This window comes from Muntiacus reevesi, chromosome 1 (assembly GCF_963930625.1).
Source record: "Muntiacus reevesi chromosome 1, mMunRee1.1, whole genome shotgun sequence".
In the NCBI taxonomy this organism is placed as follows: domain Eukaryota; kingdom Metazoa; phylum Chordata; class Mammalia; order Artiodactyla; family Cervidae; genus Muntiacus; species Muntiacus reevesi.
This window is the reverse complement of record NC_089249.1, coordinates 27,173,531-27,186,196: the sequence shown is the minus strand read 5'-3', so window position 1 is coordinate 27,186,196 and position 12,666 is coordinate 27,173,531. Positions and strand designations below refer to the sequence as shown.

The 12,666-nt window shown below is 39.9% G+C and overlaps 1 long non-coding RNA gene across 1 annotated transcript in view; it reads right to left on the bottom strand.

The window, feature by feature from the left end:
- Nucleotides 1–915: 915 nt before the first annotated feature.
- LOC136169261 (uncharacterized) overlaps nt 916–12,666 on the bottom strand; it is a 37,637-nt gene continuing 25,886 nt past the window's right edge. Inside the window, exons 2-3 of the long non-coding RNA XR_010663401.1 lie at nt 1,519–1,597; nt 916–1,008 (exon numbers count right to left, since the gene is read on the bottom strand). This is a non-coding gene — a long non-coding RNA (uncharacterized lncRNA). The remainder of the gene's footprint in view (nt 1,009–1,518; nt 1,598–12,666) is intronic.

The following is a 12,666-nucleotide window of genomic DNA, read 5'->3' as shown; positions in this document are numbered from 1 at the left end:
CAGACTCCGAACTGCTAAACCTTTAGCTGCAAATATGGTACTTCTTTAGTTCATTTCGGTTGTGAATTCGTACTGCTTGCAAACCTTCATATGAATTACAATAAATAGAAAGGGCAGTTCTGAAGAGAGCAACATTGCATGTCCTGTCAAGAGACTTCAGGAATTAGCAGAGCTTCTGTTTGGGGAATGACTTGGTAGTTTGGAAAACAGACACCAAGGCTTTCATGAATAGGTCATCAGTGTAAATTCAGCACAGCCAGTGCTTGATAAATGTCACTACCCATATGGCTTGAGTCTTTTGGAAATGTCTCCCAGTTCTGGCCTTATCACGCAAGTATACACTGGTGCTGTAGTACTAGGGTTACAAGAAACAAGAAAGGAAAGCCTAACTTTGGTCCTAGGAATCTAGCCATCTTCCCTTCACCCTTTTATCTGATTTCAGAATCACATTAGCATTATTATGTCTTAACATCACCATTTAGAGATGAAGAAAATGCACTCCAAAGAGATTAAGCAATGTGCCCTGCTTCACGTAGCTACATGACACAGACACAGTCAAACCCAAGTTTTCCAGATGCCTGCCTCGGTTCTAGTCCAAATCAAGCGGAGTGTTCTGTTTCCTCCCCAACTCTATACTTTTCAACTTTTAGGTTGATCCAAATTTATGAAAACTCTTGTGCTGTTATCAGGAATCTATGAATTCATTGGTGTACCAAAGATGCCTGTGGCTTGAAAATCTCTCCCTTATATATGAATTGGTATTTTTCAAATATATATAGATGTTCTTGCTAACCTGTTCAGTTGCTCTGTCATGTCCAATTCTTTATGACCCCATAGATTGTAGCCTGCCAGACTCCTCTGTTCATGGAATTTTCCAGGCAAGAATGCTGGAGTAGGTTGCTATTTCCTACTTCAGGGGATCTTCCCCATTCAGCAGTCAAACTCAAGTCTCCTGTATCTCCTGCACTGGCAGACAGATTCTTTCACCACTGAGCCACCTGGGGATCCCTATAGATGTTCTTATGATTAATTAAAATAGAAATTCATTTAAATATTTCTTCATACCTAGTAGTAGCATTTGATTATATGTTTTCCTAAATAACACACACCAAAAGGACAGCGGCAGTCATGCATAGGGGAGGGCCTATGTGTTCATGACTGATTTTTAAATTACAAAATGGTCTTTATATGAAAAACATTGATAATCACTGATATAGGATAACAGTATTAGAATTGGAATCTAGGTTATTTTGTTGCATCTTTTCCTTTTTCTTTGTTGCTCAGATATGTTGCAAGGAGGAGGCTGCGTTGCTTTTATGCTCCTTTTGTACAAATTCCCCCCAATGAACAATGATGAATCAGTCATTCCGCAAGCCTGGGAGAGGAACTAGGAAACAGACGATAAAAGAGAAGATTCTCCCCGTCCCTTGTTAGCAACCGGAAACATCTGCTGGGAAGGTACACCAGATAAAACTCACAGGGTCTTTCAACATTCTCCATCACCAAATGTCTCCATACCTGAGCATCAAGCCCCACCCTGCAACCTCTGATCACAGACAGGAAACTGAAGGCAGGCCGAGAGAGATGGAAGCAATTCCTAAAACAAACCAGTAAATAAAAACGTAATAGATACAGACACAAATAATTGATGCACATGAGCCTGAGTGACTTGGTGAGGCTGTTTTCCCAAATTAAAATTTTGTAACGTGTCCATGTTGGGCAGTCATAGAAAAATTTTTAAAAAGGCATTAAGAGTTCCTTAACTTCAAAGTATTGGAAAGCCAGAAAGATCTTTCTTCAAAAAAATAGCCAGTGTTTTGAAGCCAGGAACTCTCTGTGGCAATTTGGGTGTGCTGTGTTGGACAAAGATGGGAGAAACCTGTTACACCCAGAAATTAGCTTCAAACATGCCCGAGGACACCCACACATTATAAAAGCCATCAAGAAAGACTCCATGGAAAAGAGATGGTGTTCTCCAAGACTGCTGAAAGAAATAGCTACTCTTTCTGATGTTCCTTTTCTGTTGAATACAGCATTTTCTAAATCCAAGTCCATACATAAGTGGCTGAGAGGGAAAAAATAACCAACCAATCCATTACCTTGCATCAGGGGTTTAAACTACCATCCAACCTGGAGTCTCTTTTTACCTAAAATGTCAGTCTAATTTGAACTTGCTTCCTTATTTCAACATATTTCACTGTACTCTGCCTTTCGGCAAATGATGGTGGTGTGGCTTATTCCTCGATTCCTGGCACAAATATAAGAAAATGCAAAAAGACTTGGAGTTCATGGGAATTTCAGATACAAGGACTTTGGTCTTTTAAGAGCATTTCCTGTTTGTTCTCTTTTAAGAGCAGGGTTATGTCAGCCTTGCTCACTGCTTAATCCCCAGCACCTAGAAGACTTGCCAGGCCCTGGCATATACTAGGCACTCAACAAATATTTGTTGAGTGGATGAACGAATCCATCTCAGTCACACATCTCTTATGCTTATGAGATGAAAAATGCAGGGGAGGCCTGGCAACCATTGTGAGACTGGGCTGGTTTCCGCTGGCATCCTCTTCAGCTGCAGAAAGGATAACTCATTGCCAACAAAGCTGATTCATCCAACCTTTCATCATGAAGACTGCCATCTTGCCTCTTCTGCCAGGGATCAAATTAGGTGTGATGAATTAATCAGATAGCTCTGAAGTGAATATTAGGTGTCTGATACTGGGTGCTCATGAACTCTCACGTCCAGTCTCTTGCCTTGGTGGGCTTGAAGAGACAGCCGAGAAGAATCTGAGCTTGATCCTGTACTGAAAACATTTTTGTAGAACTAAAGTCATGATTTTCTTGTATTTAGATATATTTACCAAATCAAAACCATCTCATCCATTATGGATAGCTCAATTTGTCCTGATATATCTTTATCTTTTCTAAATTAGCTATATCATGGGTATAATTTTCTACTAAGAAAAAAGTGAAAATATCACCTAAAAAAGTGAAGCACCTAGGACTTCATAGAAGATGTGGCATTTAGAAGACATCTGGTGCTACAGCAGAGAAGGAAAACAACATACCTTCCTGCTAACAGTGCAAGAGGATTCCCTTTTCGCTACATTCTCTCCTACATTTATTATTTGTAGATCCTTTGATCATAGCCATTCTGACTGGTGTGAGGTGATGCCTCCTTGTAGTTTTGATTTGCATTTTTCTAATAAGTGATATTGAGCATCATTCATGTGTTTATTTGCCGTCTGTATGCCTTCTTTGAGAAATGTCTGTTTAGGTCTTCTGCCTAAACATTTTTTAATTGGGCTGTTTGTTTTTCTGATATTGAGCTGTATGAGTTGCTTATATATTTTGGAGACTAATCCTTTGTCAGTTGCTTCATTTGCAACTGTTTTCTCCCACTCTGAGGGCTTTAATCTTGTTTATTGTGTTCTTTGCTGTGCAAAAACTTTTAAGTTTAATTAGGTTCCATTTGTTTATTTTCATTTCCATTACTCTAGGAGATGGGTCAAAGAGGATCTTGCTGTGACTTATGTCAAAGAGTGTACTGCCTATGTTTTCCTCTAAGAGATTTATAGTTTCTGGTCTTACATTTAAGTCTTTAAACCACTTTGAGTTTATTTTTGTGTATGGTGTTTGGAAGTGTTCTGGTTTCATTCTTTTGTATGTAGCTGTCCAGTTTTCCCAGTACCACTTATTGAAGAGGCTGTCTTTTCTCTTTTGTATATTCTTGCCTCCTTTGTCAAAGATAAGGTGCCCATAGGTGTGTGGGTTTATCTCTGGCCTTTCTATCTTGTTCCATTGGTCTATATTTCTGTTTTTGAGCCAGTGCCATACTGTCCTAGTGACTATAGCTTTGTAATATAGATATAGCCATTATGGAGAACAGTATAGAAATTCCTTAAAAAAACTAGGAATAAATTTACCATATGACCTAGAAATTCCATTCTAGGGATATACACTGAGAAAATCACAATTCTAAAAGACACATGTACCCCAGTGTTCATTGCAGCACTATTTACAATGGCCAGGACATGGAAACAACTAGATGTCCATTGACAGATGAATGAATAAAGAAGATGTGTTATATATATATATATATATAATGAAATATCACTCAACCATAAAAAGGAATGAATTTGAGTCAGTGGTAGTGAGGTGATGAAACTAGAGCCTGTTATACAGAGTGAAGTAAGTCAGAAAAAGAAAAAGAAATATTACATATTAATGCATATACATGGAATCTAGAAAAATGGTATTGATGAACCTATGTGCAAGAAAGGGATGGAGATGCAGATGTAGATAATGGACTTGTGGACACAGTGAGGGAAGGAGAGAGGGTGGTGAATGGAGAAAATAGCACTGACATATATATATATACACTATCATGTGTAAAACAGAGCTGGTGGGAGTTTGCTGCATAACACAGGGGGCCCAGCGAGAAATGGGATCACGTTAGCAACTGGCCTGAACTGGCATTTGTGACAGTTGTTCTGTCAGGGTCTATGGTCACACTAGCCATTTTGATAAAGGGAAAAATGCTATATTTTATGGAAATTCTAAGTTACATAGAAAACACCTGAAACCAGATAAAGTACAACTACATAAGGTACGTTTCCAAGCATTACAAGATATGAGTGAAGAGAGTATGGATTTTGGAGTTATGTGTTTGAATCCTGACTTTTTTATTTATTGCTCTGTGATTTTGGTAACAGTTTTTTTTAGCTTAAGTGTACTCATCTGAGGGTTTCCCAGGTATCACTAGTGGTAAAGAGCCCATCTGCCAATGCAGGATACCCAAGAGCCACAGGTTCTATTACTGGGTGGGGAAGATCCCCTGGGAGAGGGCATGACAACCCACTGCAATATTCTTGCCTGGAGAATCCCATGGACAGAGGAGCCTGGCAGGCTATGGTCCATAAGGTCGCAGAGTGGGATGAGACTGAAGCGACTTAGCACACGGGTACTCATCTGAAGAGAGGGCATTATTGTAAGGATGAGATGCAATAACATATAGGAAGTATCTCTGACAAAACTTGGACTACTATAGACACTTGATATACGTTCATTCTTCTTCTTTTCAAATACTACTTTTTATTGGAGTATAATTACTTTACAACATTGTGTTACTTTCTATTGTACAACAAAGTGAATCAGCCACATGTATGCATATATCCCCTTCCTCTTGAACCCCCCTCCACTTCCCCATACAACCCTTCGAGGTCACACAGAGCACTCCATAAGCATGTTGCGGACCCCAGGGGAGACATACTGTGTCTATGATGCCTCTCTAAGGAGGGCAGATAATTGGGAAAGATACATCTTAAAATCTTTGCCTTCATTTAGTAGCTCGAAAACTAGTACCTAAAAGCCGACTAAGGTATTTTGAAGCTTCATCTGTGTGTATGTGAGAGAGACAGTCAGTTATGGTTCAAATGGAATGCATTAGTTTTTCATTTCTCCTCAAGATATACTCTAAACCTTTAATTACAGGAGAAGGACCAGCCCACAGTTTCCTTTTCCACCTCTACTAGGCTGAGGAGGACATGCATTAGAAAACCCGATGATCCTGCACCCTCTGGAGGGAAATGTAAGGAAGAGGTCAGTTAGTTTCTGATTGTGTGAGTGTGTGTTGGTCACTCAGTCAAGTCTGACTCTTTGTGACCCATGGACATAACGGCTCAGCGGGCTCCTCTGTCCATGGAATTCTCCAGGCAAGAATACTGGAGTGGGTAGCCATTCACTTCTTCAAGGGATCTTCCTGACCCAGGGATCGAACCTGAGTCTCTCACATTGCAGGCAAATTCTTCACTGTCTGAGCCACCAGGGAAGCCTAGTTTCTGATTAGATATGCTTATTCTTGCTCTTTAGTCAGTTGACATGATAATAAACAGATTCACAATCCATTTATTCACAATTACAATCATTCACAAATATTTTAGTTAGCTAAGACCAAAACTATTCCTATTTTCAGGTGAACTCGGACAGAATAAAGGATATTTAAAAAATGGGGGAGGAATTGAGTGAATAAATCTGGGTGTCAAAAATATGAGTTTGTGAGAAAGTTCAAAGTGGAAATTGTTTAAAAATAATATTTTTTCAATTTGAAAATGAATCAGAAATAGAGTTTCTCAATTTTAATTCTCTTTAAGTTTTTTAATATGTTGGCATTTGTTTTTGTTCCTTCGAATCTGGACCCCTTCTGGTCAGGGTGCAGATGACTAGGGTTGAAACATGTGAGTGATGCTTAGTCACTTGGATCCTCCACAGGGGACCCTGAATTTTGAGGGGGTGGTGCAAAGACACAGTTTAGAAATTACTCCCATGAGCTGCAGTTGCTATTGTTTAGTGTATGGTATCCAACTGTGGCCATGGTAGAGATATCTGTGGGGATGCTTTACACAGATTCTTCACCTGGATTGCTTCATGGGTTTCCAAGATTCTAACTGCCTTGGTTCTGGCTTTCCCCACCCCAAACTTTTGTTCTCCAGCCTTCCTATTGACTGGGGCCCCTAAATTATGGACATGTGCTAAGTCACTTCAGTCATGTCTAACTCTGCAACCCTATGGACTGTAGTCCTCCAGGCTCCTCAGTCCATGGGATTTCCCAGGGAAGAATACTGGAGTGGGTTTCCATGCCCTCCTCCAGGGCATCTTCCCAACCCAGGTATGGAACCTGGGTCTCCCACATTGCAGGCAGATTCTTTACTGTCTGAGCCACTTGCCACTAAGTCGTTTCAGTCGAGTCTGACTCTGTACGACCCCATAGACAGCAGCCCACCAGGCTCCTCCGTCCCTGGGATTTTCCAGGCAAGAATACTTGAGTGGGTTGCCAACCAGGGAAGCCTATTTCTAGTAATTTCCTTTCTTGCTTAAGTCAAAATATATTTTTATTGCTTGAAACCAAGACCTGACTAATAAATATTATGAGGTTTTAAACATTATATTTACATTCAACTTTTCAAGAATACATGTTTTGTTAGGAAAAAATTCACTTATGTTTAAGTATTAAGGGAATATAAAGAGAGTGGACAGGATGAAGTAAAATTCACCTGCAGGAACTTACCAGATATACCCAGTAAAAGGGTTTGGAAGGCACTAGTAGGTGTGGATTAGCCTGGAGAGGGAGGGAAGGCAGGGCAGGTGGTAGGTATAGCAGTTGTAGCCAGCCTGATTCTAACTCTTGAGGACATAGGTCGTCTTTAAAAGAAGCAACTCTTTTAAAGAGAATGAGAGCTGCTGCGTGACCTCAGAGAGAGATCTCCAGTCTGACTGGTTGGGTGCCATTTCCTATTCAGTTCTCTTAGCAATAGCTTCACCAGCTACCACTCGATTTCAAACCACGCATCTCTGGGAAACACAATAGAAGGCAGAAGTTGGCTAACTCAAAGAAACACCTGGAGACCAACAACATATCTTTTTTCAATTATGCTTTTGAATTGGGCAGGGAGTGAAAATTCCACTGAGGGCCCAACAGGTGATCTCCTTTGGGCTATGGACAAAGGCCACATGCTCGTGCGACTAGTTAAGCTCCCTGCTTTGTGTCCCAGCCAAACATAATACACTACCTATCTGAATAGAAGACAGTGAGTCATGCGGCCTCAGAAACTCACTCTCGTGAGAGGATGTGTACCTGTGCCTGAGTCTGGGCGTGTCATCTGTCCATGACCACAAAATATTATTACTTGCTTTCTGAAAGGCAATTAAAAACCATGTCCCTAAGGGTTTGGGAGAATCCCTCAAAACTGCTAGGAGAAATCATAAAGTATCAGGACTTAGGAATGATGATTTCTATAGGAAGCTAAAACCTTGGCCCCTCCTGGCTCTTCCGCAGTGGAGGGAGGGGGGAGAGGGGAGGGGGAGGGGGTGGAGGGTACACAGATCCATCTGGAGAGCACGAGGCTTACTTCCTCCTTGGTGTTTGTTCTGCAGTCCTTGGCAGCTGTCAATACCTTGAGTCAAGTTGCCTAGGACTGGGAACAAGGGATTTTTGTTTGAATCTTAAGATTTTTAAGATATAGAAATGGCAACTTCAAGTGATGACAGGGCATGCCATTGCTGTTGAAAGTCAACAGGAAACAGCATACACTAGAGTCTTTGCTTTCCCGTTTCTCTCACTATGTATCCGTTTATGGATGGATGAAAGCTTTGATGTCAAGGTATTCAGGAGTGTTTAAGCATACAATAGGTGTGTGTTTAAGACGATGGTTAGTTCCTCTACTCTAAGTTAAGTTTCTCTAAACTTTTCTTTGTTATAATTTCAAAAGTATCAGAAGTTGTAAAAAATAGTATAGGGAATTCAGATAGATCCAGTATCAAAATTCTCTGTTTACATTTTGTTCTCTTTGGCTTATCATTATCTCTGTGTATGTATTTCTCTCTCTACATATATGTATGTATTTATACAAGTATATATGGAAAGAAAAATAAATACACACATGCACATGGAGAGAAAGAGAGAGATATAATAACTTTATTTACTTACACCTATCCCAATTTATTTTCTAAACAATTTTAAATCAAGTTGGAGGCATATGTCTCTTTAAGCCTAATTATTTCAGCATGTAAGAAGAATATATACTATATAACCATAATACAGTTATCAGGTTAAGAACATTGACATTAATATTAAACTTTAATATATAATCCATATTCCAATTTTTAACTGTCCCAGTGGTATCCTTTACAGTATTTTTCGTCTACCATAGCATCCACTCCAGCATTATGTATAGCTCATGTGTAGTTTTCCTTTGTCTTTAGTTTCCTTTCATCTGTAATTATTTTTCAGGTTTTCTTTATCTTTCTCAGCCTTGATATATTTGAAGAATCTCTGCATTACCCTTAAAAGTAGGTGCCCTTACTTCTATCCTCTTAATCTCTCTACTTCTCATTCCTAAGTTCCTGCTGTGTAATTCAACCATTGACCCTTTAGGCTCCCTTATCTCTATTAATCTTTCTGATTTCCTTTTTCTTCCCTCTTTCCAACCTCTAATTAGATTTTCTGCACTCCTAACAGACAGAGAGGAAGTTGTTCCTATTAGGGTACTAAAATACAATAGAAGGCTGTAAAACAGTCCATGTCCTTACATGGACCTAATTGTCTTACTCTCTTCCTTTAATAGATAGAATGATTTCAGGTAGAGCAGTCCTTGAAAGTACAGAAGTTGATCTACCAGGAGAATCTTGGTTTGCACAGCAGCCTGACTTTCTCTCTAAGATTATGCCCATTTGTAAAGATTTCAACAATTATACATGTTAGAGACGTGTATTCCAAAAATTAATTGGGACCTGAATTCAATTGGGATAAATTTCTAAATATCAGGTAAATGCAACCACTGGAACATTCTGGATCTTCACTTCTTCACACTGAATAAATAAGCCAAGCCACCTGACTTAGTTCCCTGGAGTATTCTCCTTAAGCAATTTCTTTTCTTAGAAACACTTGAGAGAAGGGCCAACTCTATCAGGTGGAAATGATGGGCATTTGGCCTGTCTCATCCTCATTCCACATTTTCTTGAGAGCAATGATAACCATATGCAAGATTCAATTCACCATTCCAGAGTCAGTAAACAGAAGAACCACACACAGAGATAAAGGCTTAAAAATTATCCTTGTTTGTATGATATTTGAGTGTGATCAAGATGTTCAGAGTCAAACGAAAAGAAAGCTCTTCAGCTTTCCCTATGGTCTCTGTGAGAAGTGGGACTCAGTCTTTTGCATGGGGAGCCCTGATTTCTGCTCAAGACCAAAACTTCCTGAGTAGTCTGACTAATACTTTGCCCCCTTTCTTTCTCTGTAAAATGGGGATGATTGTATCACAGAGATTATCTATGAAACAGCTAGAAAAGTGACAGCAAAGACCCAAGCACAGCAATCATAAATATCCAACCAGGGCTGTGACCATTTATGAGTTTTACTGCGAAAAACTGGAACTGTTTCACCAAGAGTAGCTTACGGTTCACCTCTGTTTATTTAAAGCAACCTCTTAAAGAGATGATAATGGATGATAAACCTCTAGCTTTGGCAACCCACTCCCGTATGCTTGCCTGAAGAATTCCTTGGACAGAGGAGCCTGATGGGCTATACAGTCAATGGGGTTACAAAGGACTCAGATACAACTGAGCAACTAATGTTTTTGCTGTCAAACATCCTGGATTAAGCAACAGTATTCAGATGACATTGTGATGAAACTGGCCTCTGTTTCAGTTGATTAAAGAATGAGTGGAGCCCTGGCTGGGCTGTTAAATGCTGTCTCCTCCTCCCTGCAGCCCTCAAATGTGATTCTGGGTTGCACTGCACACAGTGGGAAGGCACACGCGTGTGTGCACATGACACTTGTGCACACACACACATACCCTCCATTCACTATGTACCAAATGCGGCCTTTATTTCAGTCTCAGTTGCGCGTCTTTCCAATTGCTCCGCCCTCTACAGCCCACCACACAGTCCGCCTCTCTTGGCACTGCCCCTCCTTTAAGCTGTCTAGTAACAACCATGTGTGAGCGTTCCCACCTTCTCTCTCCGGTTAAACAGCCAGCTCTGGTCTTAGCCCTATGGAGTCTTCTTCCAGAAGACTCTAAACCAATTAGCTCTAATGAAATAATGAACAATATTATGTGCTTCCCCTTGCCTTATTTCAACAACACCTTCTTCCTGTCAGTGCCTTTAAAGCATCATAGCAAAATGAGTCAGGAATACTTTTGGCAGGTGGAACTTCCTTTTGGCTTTTCAATCACATTGCTTAGGATGGTGGCTCTCAAGGAGCTGGCCATCGGTCCCACTGCCCTTGGTTCCTATTGACGGAAGCAATCTGATTTAAGGCAATTTCTGAAATAAGACAGGCTCTACCGTTCTTGGCAAAGAACAACTTAGAATTCAAGTTCAAAATGATAGAAAGTGACCATGATGCACTTGTTCCGGAGCTCCCAGATCTGGACATTTCCAGATGTTCCATTGCTCATCAAGGATTATAATGTTCACATCTTACAAGAGTAAAAGTAACTACTAAGCCAGACACTCACAACAGTGTCAGTAAATCCTCTGTTGGGTCAGAGTGAGTTACTTTTTTGATAACTATGAAAAAAGTGCAAAGTGAAATTGCTAACCTGAGCTGTTGAGTGTTTTAGAATTTCTCTATATAGTGACTGTCTTTGATTTTCAGGCTTAGAAAGTGGATTCATTTTCTTCATTCAATTATTTTTCCCGTATCACCACCTTCTTTCCTTAATAAATACTGCACTTACCCTTCTCATTTTGCTTACGTGTATTTCCCTTGTATCACTCCTCCATCCTATGCTCCCTGAATTCCTTTCTTCTTTTTCCACAGGTGTCCTTTTTCCTTTTACAGAATGCTTGCCACCTTCATAGATGATACCCCGGTTCTTGCAGGTGTTGTTTCTTCCATCTAATTTAAATGCATCATCCAGACCCACAGAGGTTCGGGCGCACTCTTCTCTGCCTCATTATAACAGGTTTTCCCTCAGATAGGAAATAGCACAATCTATATTGGCATGAGTATGCCCTTCTAAAATAAAGTTGCCCTGATCAACATGCTGGTCGTGAAGGGCATTGCTGAGTCACACCATGGTTACCTTGCTACCTTTGTACAAGCATGTCCAGACTTATCCACACCCACACACACACATACTTAAAAATGGGATTTATCATGCAAACATATACTTTTATAAATGGGATTAGATTTGCAGTTTGCCTTTAATTTGCAGTTTGCCTTCAAGCAGTTTCATTGTAGTGCTTTTAGATATGTTCCCTCAACTGAATCAGTTTTAATAAAACATAAATTAGTGGATGGGGCTTAAATTTGCCAATCCAGATAAAGTGTACAGGATTATTGTAATGTGAACTTTCTAAATAAGAATTTTCTGGAATAAATATGATGCCTTGGGGAAAAGTTGGCAATATCATCAACTAATTAAGAAGGAAGAAGCAGTGACACCACCTTTGGAAGGAATCTAAGATGCCATATAATTCCACTTGGTTCTTGGGAAACCTTGATTATTATGGCATAGGGGATCCAGATAAAACATTAGTTTCAAGACCTTGAGGGCGGGAGAAAATGACTTGTTTTTCAGCTCCAGAGCATATCAGTGGAGGCATCAGGACTTGATCTCAGTCCCTGGCAATTTGCAATACAGAAATTTGGAATTTCTTTTTCCCTGAGAATGTTACCTTAAAGTTACAATGAACTTCCTTATTCTTTAAAGAAACATCTCCATGCAGTCTCAGAAGACAAGCACATTTCTGGTGGCTATCTGGCCACCCAAGTCTAGTATTCACTGAGATGAATTCGTATGAAGGCATGCGGTAGGAACCAAAACTCTTGGAACAATTTGATCTGACACTGTTAGCATATTGATGACATGAGCTTTTTTATTTCTGGCAACTCAGTTTCACTGGGCCTGATACATCTTCAACTTTTGTTGAAAGGAGAATAACAACTTTATTTGAAGTTGGGCAAAAGTTCACCGGCCTGGAAATTATTAAGTGGTTTGTCTCCTACTTACACGGTGAGCAATCATGTATATATAGGTAGTGATAATAGGAAGTTTCCTACAGCAAATGTTGACATATACTGTAATTTAAGTTCATTGGTTCATATTTGTATGCTTTTAAAGATTTGGGACAAATTCAGGCAGATTATAGCAAATCTTATC